The sequence below is a fragment of the Aulonocara sp. 'chitande type north' Nkhata Bay genome, linkage group LG10 (genome assembly GCF_057382095.1).
Source record: "Aulonocara sp. 'chitande type north' Nkhata Bay isolate Kocher_YH1m ecotype deep benthic linkage group LG10, A_spYH_male_GT1.1, whole genome shotgun sequence".
In the NCBI taxonomy this organism is placed as follows: Eukaryota; Metazoa; Chordata; class Actinopteri; order Cichliformes; family Cichlidae; genus Aulonocara; species Aulonocara sp. 'chitande type north' Nkhata Bay.
The window spans coordinates 13385310-13395329 of NC_141353.1; the positions used below are offsets into that span (position 1 = coordinate 13385310).

At 42.1% G+C, this 10020-nt stretch overlaps 1 protein-coding gene across 2 annotated transcripts in view; it reads right to left on the bottom strand.

Moving 5' to 3' along the window:
• The window catches only part of npas2 (neuronal PAS domain protein 2), a 44011-nt gene extending 39430 nt beyond the window's left edge, over window positions 1-4581 (bottom strand). For both annotated transcript variants that reach the window (XM_086308282.1, XM_086308280.1), the window contains exon 1: window positions 4337-4581. The gene's annotated coding sequence lies outside the window, so the exon portion shown is untranslated. The remainder of the gene's footprint in view (window positions 1-4336) is intronic.
• Between the last annotated feature and the right edge of the window lie 5439 nt (window positions 4582-10020).

Below are 10020 nucleotides of genomic sequence, written 5' to 3' on the forward strand. Positions count from 1 at the left end.
CAACTAACACCTTGATGAAACTAATCCTCATGGGGACAATCCCAGGAAGAGAAAGACAACGAGTTATGTCTGCCACAGGGGATAAGTTCATTAGAGTTACCAGCATCTCACATTAGAGACACATTACTTCCCAGAGTTCAAGTAGCGGACACACATTAACACCAAATATTCGGATGAGACTGCGTAAACTGGGCCTTAAGGGTTGATTCCTATGGGTTACCAATTCCAACAAGTAATAAAAAGACACAATAGGACAAAGAAATACCCTGAATGAACCAATGAAAAACTGCATTTTGTTCTCATAAGTGTAAATTTGAGATTTTTGGTTCAAATTGCTGCATCTTTGCAAGACTTTGCTGTTGACAGCTGTTGGAGATTCGTTCAAAATTAATGGCAACACTGCTTTCCCAGCAGAGCTAACATAACATCATGGTCTGAGCTCAGTTTGTTTGTCATTGTGACAAAGATCCAAAACACATCTCCAGGAAATGAAAGGCTATAACTACTAAGATATAGAGCAATAGAGCGCAACATCAGAAAGCTCAGCTAACAGAAAGCTGATATGATCTGGGGTAACATCGGGGTCAGCAAGTGCACAGCAATAAAACTATTCCCTTTGACAACTTCATTAGACTTGGACACCAAATTAAGAATTCAAAGGTGTTGCTTTAGCAAGAAATTCTGGCTCTTTAGAAGAAGGTGGTTCAAGACTTTTGCACTGTACATGTATCTAAATAAAAAATGTTTTCCATAAATACAACCGACTATAATAACATTGTTGCAGAAATGCTGTTGTTTGTGATGTGGTTTGACTGAGTTAATTACTTCTTGTAATTGGCTCCATTGTCCTTCGGTCACTTGGTTGTAAGATTATGGTCATTAAACTTTAACTACAGTTGAAGGAAGTTCCTAGAGAAGCCACAGTGATTTCAGGTTTAGTTAACTTCCTTAACATTCAGCTCTGTCCTAAACAAGGTTATTATAGTTAACTTAGACATAAAACTGGATGTGAAAATATATATATAAATATCAAATTTTTAATATAATATAGTTAAAAAATAAACAAATTAATTAAAATACTATAATAATAATAACAATTTGACTGACACTTTAAATAAACTAATTTCATTTTTTCACCCTGGTGTTTACGACAGAATTGCCTAATTTCCTTCGGGATTAATAAAGTATTCTGATTCTGATTGGCTGTTGGGGAAGTCATTAAAAATCACTGTGGCTTTTGTAGGAGACAAGTGAGCCATGGACAATGGGGCCAATTACGAGAAGTCTCAGTCAAACCACAACACAAACAACAGCATTTCTGGAACAATGTTGCGATAGTCAGTTGCATTTATAGATTTATAGACTGTAAAAGTCTTTAACAACCCTTCAATTCTCAATATTTTGCTTCCAAGGAGCCAGCCTTTCTTATAATTTTTGGATTTGAGTAGCAGTTCTCCAGGCTAGGAAGGTTTTTTAAAGAGGAGTCATTTCTCTTGTTAATTCATTACGTCACTTCACACTGAGACAATCAAGCATAAAAATGGACCTAACTCAAAGGATGACCCAGTTGTGTTCTCACATAACAGACAACTGAGCAAATAATCAATTTTAACAAGTATCTTTAGGAACTTTAATAGAAGCCTGTTGAAAAACACATTTTCTTCCCATTTCTTTAGGTGAATCTATGAAAAAGAAAAACATAGCACATTTTCAACATGAATAAAATTGTTTTTTTACACTAACAAAATTATTTCCAAGGAGCTGTTAGCTGTACAAAATTGGCATATCTCGCTTTGTGTCCTTAAAAGCTTTTGAGAGAAATGAAAAAGTCGAAGTGAAACAACAAGAGCTGTTGTTGGTAAGAAGCAGTGAAAGTCTAGCTCTGATGGAAATTACAAATACTCTGAATGCCTCTTTCATGTAGTCAGGGAGCCTGTTTCCCATCTCTCTCAGCTTTTTTTCTGTTTTATTACCTCGAACTTACCTATTTAAATGTTTTGGCTGCTGCTCTGTCCAAGTACGCATGCCACTGTGGTGCTCATGTCTGCTTTTCTTGATGTCTGTGGAAATAACTGGCTAACCTAAAGTCTTACATTGTATTTGTATGCCTTCTAGTTTTCTGTGGAAGATTTTATATCAATATGGTTTGTTAAAGAAAAAAGCAAAACACCGTGATAAGACTTGAAGTCAATGTCAGTACTGAGACAATAAGGCCAAAATGAGCTAATCACACACAAAAAGATGACACCTCTGGTGTTCGGAGGTAAGCGGGACTTGGTTATTTGCAACCTCTGATCTATTAATCAACCTGTTGTGAGATTACACCCCATTTCATGTGTTTGTGATGAATCATCATGGGTTGAACATTCAACATTCATTCTATGTGGAGCGCGGCTCTGTTTTCTTAAAGAGACAGAAAGCAGGAGGAGTCCCTTTGCTGTAACACAGACCTACACCATTTGTGCATGCCCAGTCACACTACGCAGCTCTAGCAATATTCAGACTAGCTTTCAGTTTAAGCTTGCAGGACATGGCCCAGTAACCTACTTTCCCCACAACATGCTCTGTAACATCAGAGAAGAGGCTATGTGTCATCAGTTAACTAACCTTCACCACAGCATAGTTTCAGCAAAGAGATGAAAGAAGAAGAAAAAATCACAGACACTAATCAGAGTTATATGTCAGGACAGAAATGTCTACAAGGCCCCATGCTCAGTTTATACTTAAAGGTGAAATAAATCCAGATAGAACTTATAATATAACTTATATTCCCTGCATTTAAAGGTCTCCGGGGGAGGAGACTAAAACTAAAAAAGACCACATGAAGAAGATTAGAGAAGAAAACTTTCAATTTGAGAGCAGAAAAGTCTCAAATTGCCATTCCACTGAGTACAGGGCAAGCGAATTACATTACAATAAATGTTGGTTATAAAAAAACAAACAGATGTGTAACATTTGTGGCAGCATTTCTCAAAACTCTGAAATCCTTGTTTGACTCGAACACATCTTAGCAGAACCTTAGCAGATTGGGTTTCCCTTTTTTCTTCTGTGCACAGACTCGTGTATCAGGTGATCAGCACTGTTAATGGTTAAACCCCACTACCTGACACCCTCAAACCAGTCTTCTGGGTTACCACACACAAAAAAACCCGAAACACCCACACAGTCTGGTCCAGGCTCACTCTACATTTGTTTATCACCCAGAAGCCAAATTTTTTAGTCTGACAAGTAGTGGATGGCCTTCTCCATGATACCTGTCAGTTACTGGAAGCTGTAAAAGGATTGTGATTGACTCCTATATACTGTTTTTATAGTGGTAGACCTAATGCCAAAAGTGGAATCCACAACGTTTTCAAGCTCACCGTGTAACAATGTTCTGATTGTCCCATTTAGCAGCAGGATTAGAATTGGCTGAAGGGAGAAGAAGACAGCATGAGTCATGAGGCAGGCCCAAATGTTTAGCAGCACGATATAAAGAGGAGCATATGGTGCAATGAACAGCCCAGTTCAGTCAGTCATGGAACAGCCTCATCCTGCCCCACTCAGCTGTCAGCACACATCCTCATCACTGCTCATGGCTCCTGGGCCAACCTCAGCACTGACACAGCAAGCCGGAAAAATGGCACAAGCCTCAACACGAGTGTAAGTAGCACACTTTGGAGCAAAGATAAAAAACAACCAAAATGCCCCGGATCCCTGGCTCTGGGTTTTGTTTCGCATCAGGTCCCCGAACTACAGCTGTGACTGACATAGCATCGGTCATTCAGATCAGACATTCAGATGTATATCAGAGCTGATTTTACTAGGACAAGTGTCTTGGCTTATCAGACTCTAGTTTGTTTGTCTGTTCGTGCCAATTAAGCCACATTCATATTTCATTCCTCATATTTCAAATCACACACACACACACACACACAAGAATCTTCCTTTTTCAGATGGAGTCAAGTGTCTCCATATGGAAAAAACTGACATTTCAGAGCTAGGTCAGCACATAGGTTCCATTATACAGTAGTTACTGCACTTACTAAGATTCTTACACAGCTTCCCACAATATAATGATTATAACACACACTAAAGGACTAAGACTTTCTTCACTTAGTAAACAGAAATAAAAAAAAAAACAGTCTAAACAGTTATGTATGTGTTTGATTGGGACATAAAGAAGCAGATATACCATCTATTGATATTATAAACACTGTGAAGCAGACTGAGCCAGGAGAAGAGGGTAGCTACTAAAAACAACTTTTTAAAATATTATTATTATTTGAAAGTTTCCAATTTGAAGCCACATTTATAACAACCGTAACAAGTAACGAGCACAAAGCCGGACACTCACCTTATTCTGCCGAATAATGATCCAAACAGGAGCGGCTGTATGTGTTTGTGAGTCTGGGTTTTAACAAATAAAACTCAGACGTGTTACATTCCAGAAAGTTGCTCACATGTGAAACTGCACTGCAGTCTGCTAACGATTCCTGCCGCTGTCTGTATTTAGGCTGCAGCACGCTGCTGAGGTGACCCAGCCTACAAACCTCACACGTTCATTAGAGCGCGCTGGTCAGTCCGGCTCCTGTCCGCGGACTCATGCAGGCTGAATGAAGAGCCTCCGGCAGCAGCCAGTGTGCGGCCGCGCTCACAGCCCCGCCCACTGGTCCACATACTATATTAAGTTACGTGAGCAGGCTGGTTGCAGTCTGCCGAAGAGCGGAGGCGGTCTTTTAAGCCCCGCCTGTTCTCACGACGTCATTGGAGGAAAGTGCCATCCAATACCGCCCTCTCCATAGGGTTACCGTAAGGGGGCGTGGCTGGACCTCCATCCAGCCTTTCAGTTGTCTGCGTTTGGGGGTTTCTCGGCCAACCAACACTACAGGTAGATTATCGCGTGGGTGCAACACAACTGAAGATTTTAAGGCGTTTTGAAGATCACATTTTGGCTGTTTCACACACCACTGTTCGGCTTATTTGTGTGACTCGTGGTCTCTGGGTCAGCCACAGAGACCACGTAAAGTTTGTTGGTCTGAGAGGCGCACCACTGAGTCGTACCTGTCCCCTACTTTCTCCTCAGTCCAACCAATCAGTGGACGCTGCAGCGCCACCTTTAGTTCAGTGCGTAATATCTGCATGGGTAAACTGCTAAGGGTGCAACAGCTCAAATGAGTCACTCCAGTATATGCAGTTGGTTGAGGCTGAAAGAGTTGTACCTCACTGAGTTTCTCTGGTTTGCTATTTTACATTACAGCTATAGCATTACAGGTCACTACTCATGCATACCATGCATACTTCACATACAATGAAAATGGTTGAGATGTTAGTGGATAAGCAGATATGCTTTTAAATGCTGTGTTGTAGGTCAAAGCAACTGGGGTCCAAACATCTGTCAGTCTAGAATTGTCCTGCCCAGAGCCCAGACCTGAACATTATTGAAGCGGTGTGGGATCACCCTGACAGTGAACATCCAAAGAAGAGCTTTGAACGTCCTTCAAGAACCCTTGGAGAACTATTCCTGAAGAAGAAAGCTGCCTAAGAGAGTTTAGATTGACTTTCAAGCTCATTACAATTGTGAAAACTCTGTTTTTGCCCTATATACTCTATGTTCTTGTTTGTACAAAAATCACTGGACCTATTTTTCAGTTTCCAATCAAAATATAAAGAAATAACAGGTGGCTCTTTGCTTTTGCACAATGCTTTATTTAGAAATCTGCATTATTTCTAGGGTGGCATATAAACAGAAGAAAATTTATGTGACAGGAAAGGTTAACTCCTTTTGAAAAAGGCAGCTGAAGCACATGTTCAGATCACACTCCTGCAGATCAGTTCTGGAGGCATTTGTACAAAGTTAGACTGATTTGTGGTTTTTCCTATGTCTAAAGACAAGGTAGCATGTAACACTCTAAAACAATTCTGTTGTGAGAGTTGCATCCAAAGCATGATCAAATAGGCCAACACCCCCACTCCTTCACTTCATCTGTCAAAAGATATGCTGTCTAATAGACCTCTCACAGGATGTGTGTCTCTAAATCACTCCTCAGAGGGGAAACAAGGCCAAATGCTTCGAGTGGGTTAAGACATACTTGTATTTCACAGCGGACTGACTATTAAATAATGAATTTCGTTATTCATGACCGTAACAGAAGGGATGCTGCCAGAAGGGAGAATGACACCACAGCATATCAAATCATTTTCAGGCCACATAGATGTTTTGTCTGCAAAGAAAACTCTTTTGCAACTGCCTGCGAGAAACCGTGTGAGTCTGCCAGTCGTCGCACATCATTTTCCTTTATAATTTTCCCGGTGAATAGCTATTCATGAACAGGGCAAAGACCACATAGCTCTACGTGACGAGAAATAAATCTACACCATCCCTCCACTGTTATTCTATATATAAAAAGCTTTATCGTGGAGTCAAACCACACACATAAACACACACTCACACACAAAGAGTCCTCTTCAAACAATGACGAAGTGAACATAAGCTGCCAATTCTCTCAAAAGCAATATTTGAACAAACCACAGCAAACGGCAAGAGAACTTTTTTTTTCAATTTAACTGGAGATCACGAGGGAACCTTGAGAATGTACGTATGTGAGCGAGTACGTGAAGCCACAACTCAAAAATCCAATAACAATCACAGCTTTGCTGCTGTGATCTGTGATGATGGGTGTTGTGTCAGCCAGCCGTGCACGGTGAGAAACTTCAAAAGAAGTTTATACGTGATCTTTGTTTGTTCATTTTTTGCTAGTTACAAAGAAGGAAAGCATAGGGTATTTATTTTCAGCTTCCCAAATAAAGTAGTGACCTCACCTTGGTGGTTATTTGAGACTCAGACATGCTCTCAACCTTTCCATGAGTCTTTCTATCTAAGCCAATGAATGGAGCTTTTTCAGTTTTTAGATTTTCAAGGAATTGTGTGCAAGGTTCAGCTTCAGTATAACACCGATACATTCTGTGGTTTTTTGTGAACACGTGTGAATAATATACCATTAATGTTTACGCATGAACTATTTAAATACATAAGTCTGTCAAAAATGTGTGCTTCAAAAACATCTCATCATGAAAACATGTCAGGCTGTAAAACATGACTGTGCATTGCCCAGAAAACTTCACCCAGGGTGGCAGTAATAAAATAATGAAAATATATGTCTCAACAGTTCTGCATCATTTTGAGTAAAACTGCATAATTTAGTGTTACTTAATCTAAAAGTAAGAAAGGCCATGAGGTTTTCTCCTTCTTTCACTTACTCCCTTTAGGGGTCACCACAACAGATCAGTTGCCTCTCTTTTAACCTATGCACAACATCCTCTACACCCTCTTTCAAAAGTACTTCCTATCTCCTTTTACTACCCAAATGGACGCATACTTCACCATAACGTGTTCTTACCCTGTTGTTTTATGTGGCTCATACAAATGAGAACAACCTTCCTTACAAAGATATTGCTGCAAGATGTTATGAACGAATCTGTAATTGACACAGGTGGATGGTTCGAAACTGTAAGCAAAGTACCAAAACTATGGCTTCATCCTAAACTGTTTACGCAGTCCTGCTACGAGCCGAGCCGCACTTATTATACTGGTGTGTTTATCAGAATCAGAATCAGAAAGGGTTTTATTGCCAAATGTTGAGCGGGTTTACAACATTAGGAAATTGCTGCGGTGCTTCAGTGCAAACATACTGTTATAAATTAAGCTTAAATAGACATGAAAATAAAAATGAGAATAAGAATTAAAAGTGCTAAGTAGATAGATATATACATGATATATACATGAGTGCAGGTGGTGATCGGTGCCAAACATGGAATGATGCAGTGAACACAGCGTAGGGTCATGTGTTAGTGGTGGGAACAGTCATACGGTTATTGTTCATGTGTTCAAGAGCAGAGGGGAAGAAACTGTTCTTGTGGCGAGAGGTTCTGGTGCGAATGGACCGGAGCCTCCTGCCTGAGGGGAGCAGGTCAAACAGACTGTGTCCAGGGTGAGAAGGGTCAGCTGTGATCCGAGCTGCACGCCCCAGTGTCCTGGAGGTGTACAGGTCCTGCAGAGATGGGAGTCTGCAGCCAACCACCTTCTCAGCAGAGGGCACAACACGCTGCAGTCTCTGTTTGTCCCTGATAGTGGCTCCAGCGTACCACACGGTGATGGAGGAGGTGAGGATGGACTCGATGATTGCAGTGTAGAATTGCATCATCGTCCGTGTTGGCAGGTTGAATTTCTTCAGCTGCCTCAGGAAGGACATCCTCTGCTGGGCTTTCTTGATGACGGAGGTGATGGTGGGCTCCCACTTCAGGTCCTGGGTGATGGTGGTACCCAGGAAGCGGAATGAGTCCACAGAGGTGATGGGGGTGTCAGTCAGGATGATGGGGGGGAGTGGGGCTGTGTGCTTCCTGAAGTCCACAATAATCTCCACTGTCTTCTGGGCATTCAGCACCAGGTTGTTGTGGCTGCACCAGGACACCAGACGTTCAACCTCCCTCCTGTAGGCAGACTCATCCCCGTCCCAGATGAGTCCAATAACGGTGGTGTCATCTGCAAACTTGATTAGCTTGACAGACTGGTGGGTGGAGGTGCAGCAGTTGGTATACAGGGAGAAGAGCAGGGGAGAAAGAACACAGCCCTGAGGGGAGCCGGTGCTGATGGTCCAGGAGTCCGAGACATTCTTTCCCAGCCTCACATGCTGCTTCCTGTCCGACAGGAAGTCAGTGATCCACCGGCAGATGGGATCAGGCACATTCATCTGGGAAAGCTTGCCTCGGAGATGGTCTGGAAGGATGGTATTGAAGGCAGAGCTGAAGTCCACAAACAGGATCCTGGCGTAGGTTCCTGGGGAGTCCAGATGCTGCAGGATGAAGTGTAGGGCCATGTTGATGGCGTCATCTACAGACCTGTTGGCTCTGTATGCAAACTGCAGGGGGTCCAGGAGGGGGGCCGTGAGGGTCTTGAGATAGGAGAGAACCAGGCGCTCAAAAGACTTCATGACCACAGATGTCAGAGCCACGGGTCTGTAGTCATTTAGTCCAGTGATCCTAGGTTTCTTGGGGACAGGGATTATGGTGGAGGACTTGAAGCAGGCAGGCACATGACATGCCTGCAGTGAGGAGTTGAAAATGCCAGAAAACACTGGGGCCAGCTCGTTTGCACAGTGTCTGAGGGTGGCAGGAGACACACCGTCTGGGCCGGGAGCTTTTCGAGCATTCAGACTCTTAAACTGCTTCCTCACACCTGCTTCATGAATATGAAGAGTTATGGTGGGAGGAGGTGGTGTGAAATCCTCTTTTGTGTGGGGTGAGGAGGGGGGTGTTGTAGGTGAAGTGTTTGAAGGTGGTGATGGCTCTATGGAGGGGGGAGAGGTGGGGGAATGAGTGTCCAAAGTGTCTCTATTGTTGGAGGTGTGAAGGCTGCCTGATGGCTCGTCAAAACGGCAGTAGAAGTCGTTGGGGGTGTTGGCCAAGAGCAAGTCATCAGTGGAGTGGGAGGTTTTGTAGTTGGTGATATTCCTAAAACCTTTCCACACAGAGGCCGAGTCATTCTCTGAGATCTGCTGCTGCATGTTATGAAACATATCAGAAATTATCTAAACTGAGTTTTTTTTTATCTTAGAATTGCCCAGAGACTTTTCTCTATTGAGTCTGTTACAAACACAGTGAGATGTCTGTCAGAATATAGCTATTAATGGAACTGTGTCAGTGTAGTAGACTAATATCTGAGCCATGTGCACATTTACCCAGGTGGCACAGTAACAGTACTTTAATTATCACAGGAACTGTCCATGATCAATCAAATAATGTTAGGTGTTTTTCTACACATCTTACAGGTCTTCTGTTAAACACAGATTTCAGGTTCATTTGGTGAAGCTGTTAAAAACAAAGCAGCTTTCCTATGGATAAAGCTCCACCTGAGTCTCAGCCCCTGGGACCTCACACACAGTGCCCAGAGACTTCTATCTATACCTTATATAAAAAAATATTGATCATCCATCAATTCTTCCCATTTGTGAATTACATAATTATTTTATTAAAAATTCATAT